The sequence below is a fragment of the Corylus avellana genome, chromosome 3, assembly GCF_965113065.1.
Source record: "Corylus avellana chromosome 3, dhCorAvel1.hap1.2, whole genome shotgun sequence".
Taxonomy (NCBI): Eukaryota; Viridiplantae; Streptophyta; class Magnoliopsida; order Fagales; family Betulaceae; genus Corylus; species Corylus avellana.
The window spans coordinates 26,621,683-26,635,860 of record NC_142492.1 but is presented as its reverse complement, the minus strand read 5'-3'; the positions used below and the strand labels follow the sequence as shown (position 1 = coordinate 26,635,860).

Genomic DNA, 14,178 nt, shown 5'->3' with positions numbered 1-14,178 from the left:
AAAGCCAAATGACGTTATATATAAATGCACGTCGTTTGATCATGTAAACGATGTGCATTGTTAATGTCGTTTGTAAGACAATTATACAATTAAGATGACGTGACAGTGAAAATCAGCATCTGGATAAGTAAAGACTTGTAAAAAAAGGAAAATTAATGACTAGTTTTTACTGTTTTATTATCATAGTTGTATGACAATCGTATAACCATTTACTTAATAATATTTTTCTTATAACTTTGCCAAACATATTGGTAGACTCATATACGACATTTATGCAATTGTAATGAAGTGACAATGAAGACCATCATTTTTTATTTATTTATAAGTATTGATTGAAGAGTCAATTTTCACTTCTATATCATTAAATTATATAACAGTAGTACACCCGTTTACTAAACTTGCACTATATTCCGAATGTAAATTACAAATATGCCATTGAACAGCACTATTTCCGGATGAATTCCTTCTCCTAAGCATTACCCGTTACACAAATCTTTTTGGCACATTTTTTTCCTATTACAACCCATAATTTAATTGTGAAAAGGCTTTGAGCACCAACCATGAGTAACCGACACTAAAGTGACGTCGTGCTCACTAATAAATTTTTACCATTTTTTTTTTTTAAAAAAAAAAAGAAGTCAAAATAAGAAACCTAATTATCAGAGATCTAGCTCTTATATAAACCCTAACTTCAACAAATTTTTGGAAGAAATATTACATGCAAACAAGAGAAAAGGTAGGCAATGGGAAAGAGCAAGGTTCTTGTTGTGGGGGGCACTGGGTATATAGGGAAGAGGATTGTGATGGCAAGCCTTGCCCAGGGCCATGCAACCTATGTTCTTCGAAGGCCTGAGACTGGTCTTGACATTGACAAAGCACAAATGCTACTGTCGTTTAAGCGGCGGGGAGCCCACCTTGTCGAAGGCTCGTTTTCCGATCACCGGAGCCTTGTCGACGCCGTGAAGCAGGTCAACGTTGTGATCTGCACAATGTCTGGGGAGCATTTCCGGTCTCACAACCTTTTGTTGCAGCTCCAGCTTGTTGAGGTCATCAAAGAAGCAGGAACATTAAGGTATATATATATATATATATGTATTTTTGTCTATCTTTTCTTTGATACAATTAATTTTATCTGAAAATTTACAAATCTTTTGAAATTTTTGAGAACGAATGAATATGTAATTAATTTCATATTCTATAAAGGGATCTCCAAAGTTAAGAATGAAAATCCTTTAATATAATATTGTGTTAAATACTAAAAACTCCCTTAGGGCTTAAACTCTTTATTTTGTGCCCCTTAGGTTTTCATTTTATTAAAGGAGGTACATGTAGTTTTCATAAATACGAAAATAGTACATCTATTAAAATTTCGTCCAAAACTTAACGAAACGCCACGTTAACACCAATTATATTGTGCCACGTCAACACCAATCATATTGTGCCACATGTCATATAAATATTTTTTTATTAATTTTTTTTAAAATTAAAAAATTATATATATTTTTTAAAAAAGAAAAAGAAAAGAGAAATGTTATTTAACATACCGTTATACGTATGACTGCCTTACAACTGGGGGATGAGCAGTGATTTTTATTTTTTACAAGTCCCGGAAATATGAACATTAATCATCATTCCCGGCAGCCCAAGTGGCGATCCGCTGGCCTTTTCTATGTGAATCTTCTAAAAGTTAATTAAGCATGAAAATCCTTTCCTAAAATTTAGAGATTTACTGATAATTTGAAATTGACTATATCTAATTCAACATTTTCCTTTTAATTTTTAGGTTACGCTATAATCTTCTCTTGTTAATTGATACCGGTTAAAAAAATTAAGGGGAAACTTCATAAAGCCCCCCTGAAGTAAACTTTCAGTGATTTTGACAAACCCCTCCTGAATTTTTAAAACTCTCACTTAGGCCCCCTGAACTTTGGTTTTCTCTCACTTTGGACATTTTTAACGTTAAAGTCAAACAATTTGACTTTTTATACCTATTTTACCCTCCCCCAAAACTATGTCATTTTGTGTCCTAAAACTACAATACATACCCAACCCAAAACGACATCGTTTCAGGCATTAATTTATTTATTTATTTTTTTTAAAAAAAAGAAAAGCAAAATAAATAAATTTAAAAAAAAAAGAAAAGAAAAGAAATCGGGGGTGGCTCCCTTGGCCAAAAAATAAAAAAGGGGGATCGGGGTGCTTTGGGGGTGGCCGGACCACCCCCACGATCCCCCCCCCCCCCCCCCCCCCTTTTTTTTGGGCCTTTTGGGGGTGGCCGGACCACCCACATGGCCAAGGGGGTGGTCCGGCCACCCCCAGACCAGCCAGGGGGTGGCTCAACCACCCCCTTGGCCAAAAATGGGGTGGTTCGGCCACCCCATTTTGGCCTTCAGCCACCCCCGATTTAGTTTTTTTTTTTTAATTTTTTTTTTAATATTAATATTATTCCCAAAACGGTGTAGTTTTTTAGTAAAAAACGACGTAGTTTTGGTTGAGTCCAAAACGACGTAGTTTTAGTTGAGGGTAAAATGGGTATAAAAAGTTAAAAGGGTCCAAAGTGAGAGAAAACCAAAGTTTAGGAGGGCCTAAGTGAGAGTTTTGAAAATTTAAAGAAAATTTGTCAAAATTGCTGGAAGTTCAGGAGAGCTTTCTGAAGTTTTTTCAAAAATTAAAGTACATGTATTGTAGTTGGTGTATGCATGTATGTGTGTCAAAATTCACGCTAATGGTTAGCAATAAAAACCCATCAACACCTACAAAAAGAGCATTTTGCCTCATCATTTTGCAGCGTAAAAGTATATTTTTAAATAAAATTATAGAAAGTGTCTCATTTGATAACAGATAATAGTCCACTTACCCATTAAGGTATGTAGCCAGTGAAAAGTTTGGATGTTGTGGTTGTGAGCGATGATTGAGCAGGTTGGTGAAGTGGTAGGTGGGGAAGGGACGTGGAAGAGGTTGCCTTGGTTTTGGATTTTTTATCTTTTTTTTTTTGGGGTGGGGGGGGGGGGGGGGGGGGGGGGGGGGTGGGCATACATAGTAGCGCAGGGAAGAGGGAGGTTAGGTTGCTTTGGTTATCAAAGAAGAGAAAAGAGGCGAAAGAGGTTTGAAACCATTACGTACATGTGAGAAACCATTTTTTGTGTTTTAAAAAAATATATATATTAAAGAAAAAATTACACTTATCCTTTCTAATTAACGTACACTCCATTTTTTAATACTTTTCAAACTTAAAAATTTTACAACTTTTTTGTTAAATCCTACGAAAAAGGAATAAAATGTTGCCAAATTGTGTTTATGAGAGCCATTTGGCCTTGACTTTTTGTGAAAACCATTTTTTTGTTTATAAAAATAAAAAATTAACAAAAAAAAAAAAGGAAAAAAAAATTACAGTTACCCTTTTCAACTACGAACTAATTTTTAATAATTTTAAAACTTTAAATAATTGCAACTGACCCCAAACTATAACTAGTCGTAATTAGGATTGTTTTGTTAAACCTAAGAAATTAATAGATCATATCCATATTATCTGTGTGAAAATATAATTAGGATAGAGTCTTTCTTCAAATTGGGTTGGAGGAACTTCTTTCAACTCAGTTCATAAAAATGACATGTGTCATTTAAACATGTGAGATGCACATGTTTTTTTAATAGCAGTGACAGTTAGAATAAATAATATTAAAAACTCGTGTGTATTTCACATGTTATTAAAAAAATTGACACATGTCATTTTTATAAATTGGGTTGAAGGAAGTTCTTTCAATCCAGTTTGGAGAAAAACTCTGTCCATATAATTATGCCATTAGATTTAAAAATTATTCGAACAAAAGATGGGGCTCTTTTTTTTTTTTCTTCTTTTTTTTTTTCTTTTTTCTTTTTATATTTGATGCATGGGTATTACATACTATTGTCTATTTTAATTAAAATATATAAAATTTTGCAGCGTTTCTTGCCATCAGAATTTGGTATTGACGCGGCCAGGATGGGAGATGCTCTTGCACCAGGAAGAGTGACATTTGATGATAAAATGGTTGTGAGAAAAGCAATAGAGGATGCCAAAATCCCTTTTACTTTTGTTTCTGCCAACTGCTTTGCTGGTTACTTCGCTGGCAACCTTTCTCAAATGAGAACACTTTTTCCCCCAAAAGAAAAAGTTCATATATATGGAGATGGCCAAGCAAAAGGTACCAAAAAAAGGAACCCAAAAGAAATATCCATGTGCAAATGATTTAGGTATGATTGAGCAAGAGAAAGGCATTCACCACGACCAAAAGTGCCATACAATTTGATGGTGTGGTAGTAAAAATAAGTCTTTAAATCATCACTAATTATAAGAAAAAAAAAAAAAAAAAAGGGAAAACTTCATAAAGTCTTCCCTAAACTTTCACGCGTTTTGAAAGTATCTTTTTAAAGTTAAAAAACTGTCAATTAAGGGTATCGAACTTTCATTTGCTTCATTCCGTTAAATCTTGTTAACAATTTTAATTTAAAATACCCATGTTTTTCTTTTTATTATAAAAAATAAAAAATTGTAAAGATTCATACTTTTTTTTAAAAGAAAAAAAAAACATTTTGGGCATTTTGACAAAAATTAACGGAAAATCCTAAGAGGATTGTGTAATTAAAAGAAATTGAAAGTTTTATATTTTGGAGAATAATGTCAAAATAATTAAAAGTTCAGAGAGAATTTTCTGAAGTTTCTCTTAAATAGTAGTTACTCATATAGAAAATAACCTGGAACGAATTCTTGCTCATCATAGTCGTTGGAGGTTGGCCTTTCAAAGAAAATAAATTTATATACTAATACTATATATATATACTACAAAGGAATATGATACATATTTTCCATTTTTCATGTGGAAAATGAAATGAAATATTTGATTGGGAATTTATATTAATTATTGGAATATTTGCTGCAGTGGTTTATATGGATGAAGATGACGTAGCAACATACACAATTAAGGCAATAGATGATCCTCGAACCCTCAACAAAACCCTCTACCTTCGGCCACCTGAAAACATTCTCTCCCAAAGAGAATTAGTTGAGTAGTGGGAGAACCTTGCTGCCAAGAAATTACAGAAGATTAGCATTTCATCAGACGACTTCCTTGCCTCCATGAAAGGTAAATAAACTTTAAAATTAACTCTCACTTTTACTCCTAAATTTTTTAATTTTACGCAATTTACTCTCTACGTTAAAATCCTAACGGAGGCTATAAAAAATACCAAAACACCCTTAACTTTTTCGTTTTTTTCTTTAAAAAAAAAAAAATTTTAATGTGAAATTAAGGTAAATTTAAAATTTTATAAAATTTTCAATAGTATAAAGGCCATTTAATCAATTTTAACGTCAAATCCTAACGGAGGGAATAGATTGCATCAAATTAAAAGTTCGATGAGTAAAATTGAAATTTTTTGAACTTTAGAGAGTATTCTCAAAACGCATGAAAGTTCATGACGTCTTTATAAAGTTTCCAAAACAAAAAAAAACAAAAAAAACAAAATTTATTTATTTTTGTTTTCTTTTACTGCAGGACTGGATTATGGAGGGCAGGTAGCAGTTGGGCATTTCTATCACATTTTCTATGAAGGTTGTTTGACAAACTTTGAAATAGGGGAAGGGGGAGAAGAAGCTTCAAAGCTGTATCCAGAGGTGAAATATACACGTATGGATGAATACCTAAAGCTCTATCTATAAGACTTCATAGGTTGCATCAAAACTACATACATCCATCATAATGAAAAAAATAAGTTTTAAGGTTCTTAAACTCAGTATGTTTGTAATGATCATATTATATCAAGGTTTTGCTTTAAATTTAGAGTGTTTTTTTTTTTTTTAATTTGTTTTAATTTTTTAATGTTATAAACAAATAATTAATTCAACTGTCCAAAACATTTATTGAATTCATTCTGGGTTTGGTTGTCCTGAAGTAGTTTTACCTTTAAGGAATAATTCTTCAAAGGATTTTCACATGACAAAAATCAGTGTGTTGATTGTTTAAATGCTTTGCTTAATTTTGGTATTCATATTTGTTGTGTTGGATTGAAAGTTGATACCTTTATTAATCTTTATTGTTGTTAAGATCCGTTTTTGTGTGAGAAAAGAGAATATTAATCAAGACTAGTGAACCTAAATCAAAACTTCTTAAGGCTCTTTATTTTTGTTTGGGAATGTGTTCTGTTGCGACATAAAGGTGAAAAGCTTTTGGGATAACTTTACTTAGGACCTTTGAATTGGCATGCATTTTGAGAAGACTTCTAAAATCTTAAAAATTCTCAATTTCACCCTTTAAACTTTCAATTTGATTTAATTGACCTCCCCCTGCCAATTTTTCCTATTAAACCCTAACATAAACTTTTAAAAATACCAAATTACCCTTCAATTTTTTTTAAAAAAAAATTTCAATTTTCAATTAGAATTTTATAAAATTTTCAGTGGTATAAAGGTCATTATATCACTTTTAACGTCCAAAAACTGACAGAGGGGGACAGATTCAACAAATTGAAAGTTCGGGGGTGAAATTGAGAGGTATTAAAATTTGAAGAGATCTTTTCAAATCACGTGGTAGTTCAAAGATCGATCTTTTAGGAGATTTTCCTAAACCTTTTTTTGTGCTTTTATGAGTTTTTTGTGGTTTAGTTGTTTGTTAATATTTTTATTCTGAGAAGAAAAAACAAAAGATATAAAACCAAAATTTTAACAAACGAAGCCTCCAAACTCTCGGGGTTAGGTTATTTAGCTCGTAAGAATACGAGAATAACGAAATTTGAGAGACAGGAGAGAATTATTCTGATGTTTTGAAGAGTAAGTAAATTCAAGATATCCCAAGAGAAACTATAAAAGATGTGTTCATTAGTAAAGGTATATTATACATCCAAGATTCTGTCTACAATTGTTAAAACTCAATACAAACATATATAAAGCAGGCAGTAGAAGGTGACATTTATGTCATCAAATTAATTGTAAGACATTATATATAAAATTTTCTATCTCCTATAGGCAAACATATTGGATTCCAATTCATCTCCATTTGCAGCAACAAAATCATAATTTCCTTCTGAGTTCAAGTCAAACCATATCAAGCCCCCCTCAACTTTGAGCTTGATATCTTTATCTTCTTCCTGGGCTCCATCTGGGTAAAGCCAAATTGAAGTCAGTTAATTGTGCCTTTGCTGCTTCTATAGTACGAGGGCCATTCATATCGAGGGAAAGACTCTTTTGGGCTTTCTCTAATATTGCTTGCAAGCACTTCCCTTGAGCCTCTATTCTCATCTACAGTTTCTTCTGTACCTAATGGTAATAATGTATAGATCAGCAACAAAGAATATATAACACTTTTCTTTGCATAAAGTAGCAAAATTTGTGGCAATATACCTCAAGCTGCTCTTGTAATCTTTTCTGAACTTCAAGCTGACACTTGAGTGCTTCTGCAATTGGGATTTCTCTGTTTCATTTGCAGCATTATTTAGTATGAAGGTGGTGAAGTATAAAATAAGGTCACTGGATGAATCTTAAGAGATTCTAATTCTACAATTTAGATAACATAACTGGTTTATTATTGATGAAAATGAGAAAGGCCAGAGGAGGCAAAGGATACAACCACAATTCACCCACCTATTTAAATAACAATTATTACAATCAACCCGACAACATGCAAAGACCACTACAAAAAAACCAACAAATAGTGATGCCTGGCTGAGTGTCGTTTTAACAAAATGACACTAGCAGGCGTCACTTGCAAGTGCAAACGACGCCTCTCAAAACGAGGCATCACTTGCACAGTGAACGACGCCTCTCAAGCGTCAAATAGTGGACGCACACTATTCAAGCGTCACCTTCCAAAAGGTGACGCGTGGCCCTAAATGTCACTTTGTAGTGATGTTTTCACTGTACAAACGTCACTATATCAGTAGTGACTTTTTTTGGGCTTAAACATCATCTTCTAGGAGTCACTATTTTATGTTATTTTTTTTAGTGGACGTATGTCACAACTTAATTAGGAAGTGCTAATCACATTTGCATTATTATTCTAAAATGAGTAGTTAATGTTACAATTGGAAACTAACACACTTTTTTTTTTTTTTTTTTTTTTTTTTTTTTTTATAAATAATGTATATTCAAACAACGCACAAGGGGCGCAACCCATGTACATTGGAAGTATACGAGAGACTCTTAATCCGAAGATAAAGAAAAGCATAAACCTAAAAATTTAGAAAAATTAGAAATAGTCGGAGTAGGCCAAGCCACTTTCCATGAATACATCGTTTGTAACACCAACTTCTTCAAATGGATGAATCCTCTCTCGCAGTCATCAACACTTCGAGCATTCCGCTCTCGCAAAATATACCACATTACACACAATGGAACCATCCGCCATACATGGAAACTAACACTTATACAACACCTTTACAATTCACCCACCTAATGTAAGACTAACTAATTTCTAACTTGTCACAATATATCTCTCTCACTCACTCAAATTTCTAATGTTCTCCTCAGGGCCTATCTCAAGTTTTTTCATTAAATGTTGAAATATGACTTATTTTAGACACTTAGATGAGATAAACGGCTAAAACTTATGAATTTAAGAATCTCAAATTTAAAGAAAATTTTAGGGGATCTCAATCTTGTTTTATCCTATAATTCTCTTTTCTTTTCTTTTTTCTTCTCTTTTGAATAATAATAATAATAATAATAATGAAAGAAGCTCCCCAAGCTAATCACGTAATTCAACAAATTAACAAAGTTACTTAATTCGTTTTGCATTGTAACTGTGAAGAGAGTTGACGTGTGGGATTGACTTTCTCTTGGTCGTTTTTTATTTTTGTGAGAAGAAAAGTCGAGAATAGCTATTTTTCTATTTTATTTATTTATTTTTAAGAGAATAGCTATTTATCTGACTATTGTTCCAAAGCGGTAAAGGTTGGTAACCAGCAATAATCAAAGAAAGAACAGTTGCTAGCTGATGTGGCATTCATAAGTGACATAAAATCCGGTTGCGGTTGCAGTAGCTTTTATGTACGAGCATGTATAGTAGAAATAGGCAAAATAACTAATGAAAAATGATAAATTTTTAATTCGCTACTCATTTATAATTTATTCATACACATTCTAACAAATTATTCATTCTACTCTTTATTTTTTTAAAATATTTTTTTGTGTGGTAGAGAGTGTCAAACAAAGAGGAGAGAGAGAGTAAAAGAAAAAAAAGGAGAGAAAAAAATAATAATAAACAAAGTTTATAGCGTGACTAGTAAATAAGCTAATCAGCATGAGCATTTCCAAGCGAATAGGCAAATCCTTCATAATAGTCAGATTTGACTTTATTAGCCTTTTTCCCTCTCCAATAGAATAACTATTTTGCAGTTTTTCCTTCTAGTATGAAAGAGCATCTCTAGCAGAAGTAAGCAAAATTGCTACTGAAAAAGTACAATTTTTTTACTTTAGCCACTCATTTTTTCATACGCACTCCAACAGATTCTCTATTATACTATCTATTTTATTTAAAAATTATGTTGTGTGGGAAAGAGTGTGAAAGAAAGAGAATGAGAGAGAGAGTAAAAGGAAGAAAGGGAGATCTAGAAAGATTATAATAAACAAAGTTTATAGTGTGAATAGTGAATATGCTAATCAGCCTATTTACTATTTATACTAGAAGGAAAAACTACAAAATAACTATTATGCTGGAGAGGCAAAAAGGCTAATAATAGTCAAATTTAACTATTATGAAGGATTTACCTATTCTCTTGGAGATGCTCTTGATTAGCCTATTCACTATTCACACTATAAAATTTGTTTATTATTATTTTTCTCTCCTTTTTTTTTCATCCTCTTTCTTTCACACTCTTTCCCACACAAAATAATATTTAAAGAAAATAGATAGTAGAATAGAGAATATGTTAGAGTGTGTATGAAAAAATGAGTAGCTAAAGTAAAAAAATTGTATTTTTTCAGTAACTATTTTGCTTAATTCTGCTGGAAATGTTCTATTCATACTTGAAAGAAAAACTACAAAATGGCTATTATGCTAGAGAGGAAAAAATGCTAATAATAGTCAAATTTAATTATTATGAAGGATTTGCCTATTCTCTTGAAAATGCTCTAAGATGGACTCTTTGCTTGCTTCAGAAATCATTTTGTGCGTTTATTTTTTCTGCTTTTAGCGCAAAATACAGAAGATTAGATTATTTTTTGATTAATTTTTTATTTGTTGTTTTTATTTTTAACATTGTATTTTTGTTTGAATCGTTTTGTGCTTCAAAAAAAAAAAAAAAAAAGAAAAAGAAAAAAAAAAAGGGCAGAGTAGGTGAAGATGTTTCTTGATATGTAGGAAATAAGGTTTTCTAGAATTATGAACAACCTATATTTGAAAAAAAAAAAATGGTAGAGTAGGTGAAGATGTTTCTTGATCCGTAGGAAATAAGGTTTTCTAGAATAGAATTATGAACAACCTATTTCAAATAAGTGGGCTCAATACTCTAAGTTATCCGGAATCGAATCAAACTCATGAGAATTATGCAAATATTCTATTTCAAAAGGTGAACTCTACGGCCTATTCTTTTAAATTACTCAAGAGTAATACTACAAGTCTACATATACTATATCTCCATCCTTAATAAATTCATAATACTATGAAAAATTAAGAAATTTTTTGAGATAAATCCCTTGGTTAACTCCCAATTTTAGCTGCATCAGCCCTTCACAAATTTGAAGTAGGTCATTCGTTAGTTTTCGGTCAAAATTGTACCGGCTATTTGTGTGACGTCATCATTATCGCCAAAACTTATTAAAATAATATATATATATATATTTTTAATTTTCAATAATTTTAATTAAAAATGAAAATATTAAAAAAAAAATAGAAAAAGAAAATAGTTGGTTTTTTTTTTTTAAAAAAAAAGTTCTTCCATTTTAATAAAAATTGATTTTAATGTGATGTGGCAGAAATGCTAACCGACATGCACCAACAACGACAAAATTTTGCTAGAGAACTAACGAAAGGACCCAATTCAAATTTGCAAAGGACTTTTGTAGTTAAAACATAAAATTGAAAAAAAAAAAAAAAAAAAAAAAAAAAAACTTTAGGTGTTTTTTTTTAGCATTGACTCGGAGATTTATCTCAATTTTTTTTTTCAAAAATTAAATATAAAGGCAAAATAAAGAGAGATCTGAGACTATTTATAGGCGGTTTGGTGTTAAACACTTAAATTCACACTAGGGAAGACTCTAAAGGGCTGCATTTTACTCTTATTTCTTAATGATCAATTACAATTCAAATAATTCATATTTATAGGAAACTGTGGTAGGTGGGAGATAATACAAAATGGTAGGTAGAGCTAATATCAAATCAAATTAAAAAAGAAAAGAAGAAAAAAAAATACACAAAACAAATTCAATGGCAAATGGATACCGTCAAATCAACTAGTGAGATGGGATAAGATAATGGTGTAGTATGTAACATTATTCATTACATTTTATAAAAATACAAAATTATAGAGAATCTTAAGTTTTGTTTGTTTTGACAAAAACCTCTTTTTGAAATTTTGTTTTTCCTATTTTTCAACGTTTTGTATGCCGTAGGTCACTCACCGCGGCCACCGCCGCTGGAGGTCGCCGAAATCTACCATTATAATTTGCAAGAAGTTGCCAACCTTTGCGAAAAGAGGCAATCAATGTTGGCTGATTTTTTATACAAACTAAATACCAAAAATTATTTTCAAATTAAATCATTTTTCAAGAAAATAAACGGAGCATTAATCTCTCCAAATAAATAAATAAAAGATCTTCCATTAATTATAGAGATGTCAATCCGATTAGTAGACCCGAGAGCAAGAGTGGATTTTATTGTCGATAAGATTCTCATGTCTTTTATCTCTTTGTGAACTTTTCTTAAAGCTGCTTAGAAAAAAGAAAAAAAAAAAAATTCTAGAAGAAGGGAAAGACAAAAAAGGGAACCTACGCACTTCCGCTTTCGATTTGATTTTTAAGCGGAAAAAGGGACGAAACGGGACACCGGGTCACTTGTAAAACCATCAATTATCAACTATATGGATATATGTTATTAAAATGGGACCCATGGAAGATACCATCTGTCCCTTCCTTTATATTTTTCCTTGGAGTAATTATAATGCCTTGACATTATTTATATTTTACTGAAACCCACTTCCCAAAGATAATATCAACACACCATCAATTAGTTTCAATGCAATTTCTATGTGGTTAGTAAATATTATGGCATTGGTTGGACTCTTGTAATAAAAATTTGTATACCTGTTAGTGTTAAATTATCATTTTTTTTTTCATAAACTTAAATTTATAAAAATAGGTTAATTTAATTATTTAATTAATACTTTAATATTTTCTTTCATATGTGGGCTCGACCTTTCTTTTAATAGGTGTCGGTGAGATTCAACTTGTGAACTATTTAATTTAAATGATAAGTAAATTGATGGAATCAAGGTTTGAACCCATAGTTTTTTTTTTAGGAGAATTTTCCATATTCATTCATTTAAAAAAAATCAAGAGCATAAAGCTCTAATAAATCATAGTCAAAGCTATGAGATTACAACGTCATAGAGACAAAATATAAAAATCTTACAATCAAATCTTATCTATGACTTCAATATCCGCTAACACATAGGGGTGTCAAAAATTACTGGGAAACAGGAACCGGAACCGGTTCCGGTTTGAAAAATCCAAAAACCGAGTACCCCGGTTCCGGTACCCGGTTTTTGGTACCTGGTTTTTACCGGGAATACCGGAACCGGGTTTATATTTTATTAAATAATATTTATATATATTATTATATTATATATATATATATATATTAATATTTTTTAATTTTTTTACGCTTAGGTTTAGGTCTCCCGTCTCCGGTTCTCACTTCTCCCCTAAGTCCCCTTCATCTTCTTTCCTCACATCACGCGATTCACGCCGCAAGCCCCTCCTCTTCTCCATTTTCTCCTCTAGTCCTCTTCTTCATTTCACTTCTCCATTTTTACTTTTTATTGTTTTAATGTTTTCTTTATGTACCCAATTTAAAATAATTTTTAGGGTATTTTAAAAAATTGAATTTTTAGTCTTCTAAGGCCCATATAGGCAAAAAAAACATTGATTTTTTTTTTTTTTAATGATTTTTGGGCTTTTTTAGGTTTATTTTTTAATTATTTGGAACAGTCACAACAAAGCCTCTTTAATTTAGACAAAAAGACTAAAAGATTTTTTTAAAAAAAAATGAGCTAACTTATGAAAAAAAATGGGCTTATTTTAGGCCCAATACCTAAAATAAGCCCAAAAACTAATTTTCTTCAAAAACCGGTTACCGGACCGTGTAAAACCGAAACCGGCCTATAACCGGGACCCCGATTTCCCGTTCCGGTTTCCTAAAACTGAGAACCGGGGTACCCCGGTTCCGGTTTCGGTTTCCTAAAACCGAGAACAGGGGTACCCCGGTTCCGGTTCCGATTTTGGCCAAAAATCGGGAAACTGGACCGGGTTAACACCCGTACTAACACATGTCCAAACTTCAGTTATATATAGAACAAATCTGCTCCAAGCAGACTCAATGTAATACATAGGTAGCTTATATTTTCAACTTTTAATTTTCTGGCCATGAGAGTAAAACCCTCACACCGAAACTAATCCTCATCTGCCCAAAGATCGCTCATGAAAGCAAACCTAAGGAGAAATCAAATCCTTATACAAAAAATTAACAACAAAAACACAATAAAAAACCAACAAACAGCTACAGCAGTAGAGGTTAGGGAGGTGAAATGCATTGGCATTTTGCGCCAATGGGCAGCTGAGGAGCTGGGGAGCACGGTAAGCCGACGCGTGGCTAAGCGAAACCAGTTGAGGAGATTAACTCTAGATTTGAATATGTGTTAGCAGATATTGAAGTCATAGATAAGATTTGATTGTAAGATTTTTATGTTTTGTCACTATGACGTAAACTCATAGCTTTGACTATGATTTATCATAACTTTATGCAAAGGGATAGCTGGATCAATTGGACTGGTCGGAAAAAATAAATAAAAAAACAAGAAGGGGAGGGAGATGAAAGAAGTGGAATTGAAATAAGCATGATAGATTTTTTTGCACAATTTTTTTGACATATAATAAAAAATACAATAAAGATGTATTTTAAATTTTAAAATCAAATTATAATGAATAATCAT

General features: G+C 31.8%; 1 pseudogene; it reads left to right on the top strand.

The window, feature by feature from the left end:
- The first annotated feature begins 728 nt into the window (after positions 1-728).
- On the top strand, positions 729-5,698 carry LOC132176272 (isoflavone reductase homolog; annotated as a pseudogene).
- Positions 5,699-14,178: the final 8,480 nt, after the last annotated feature.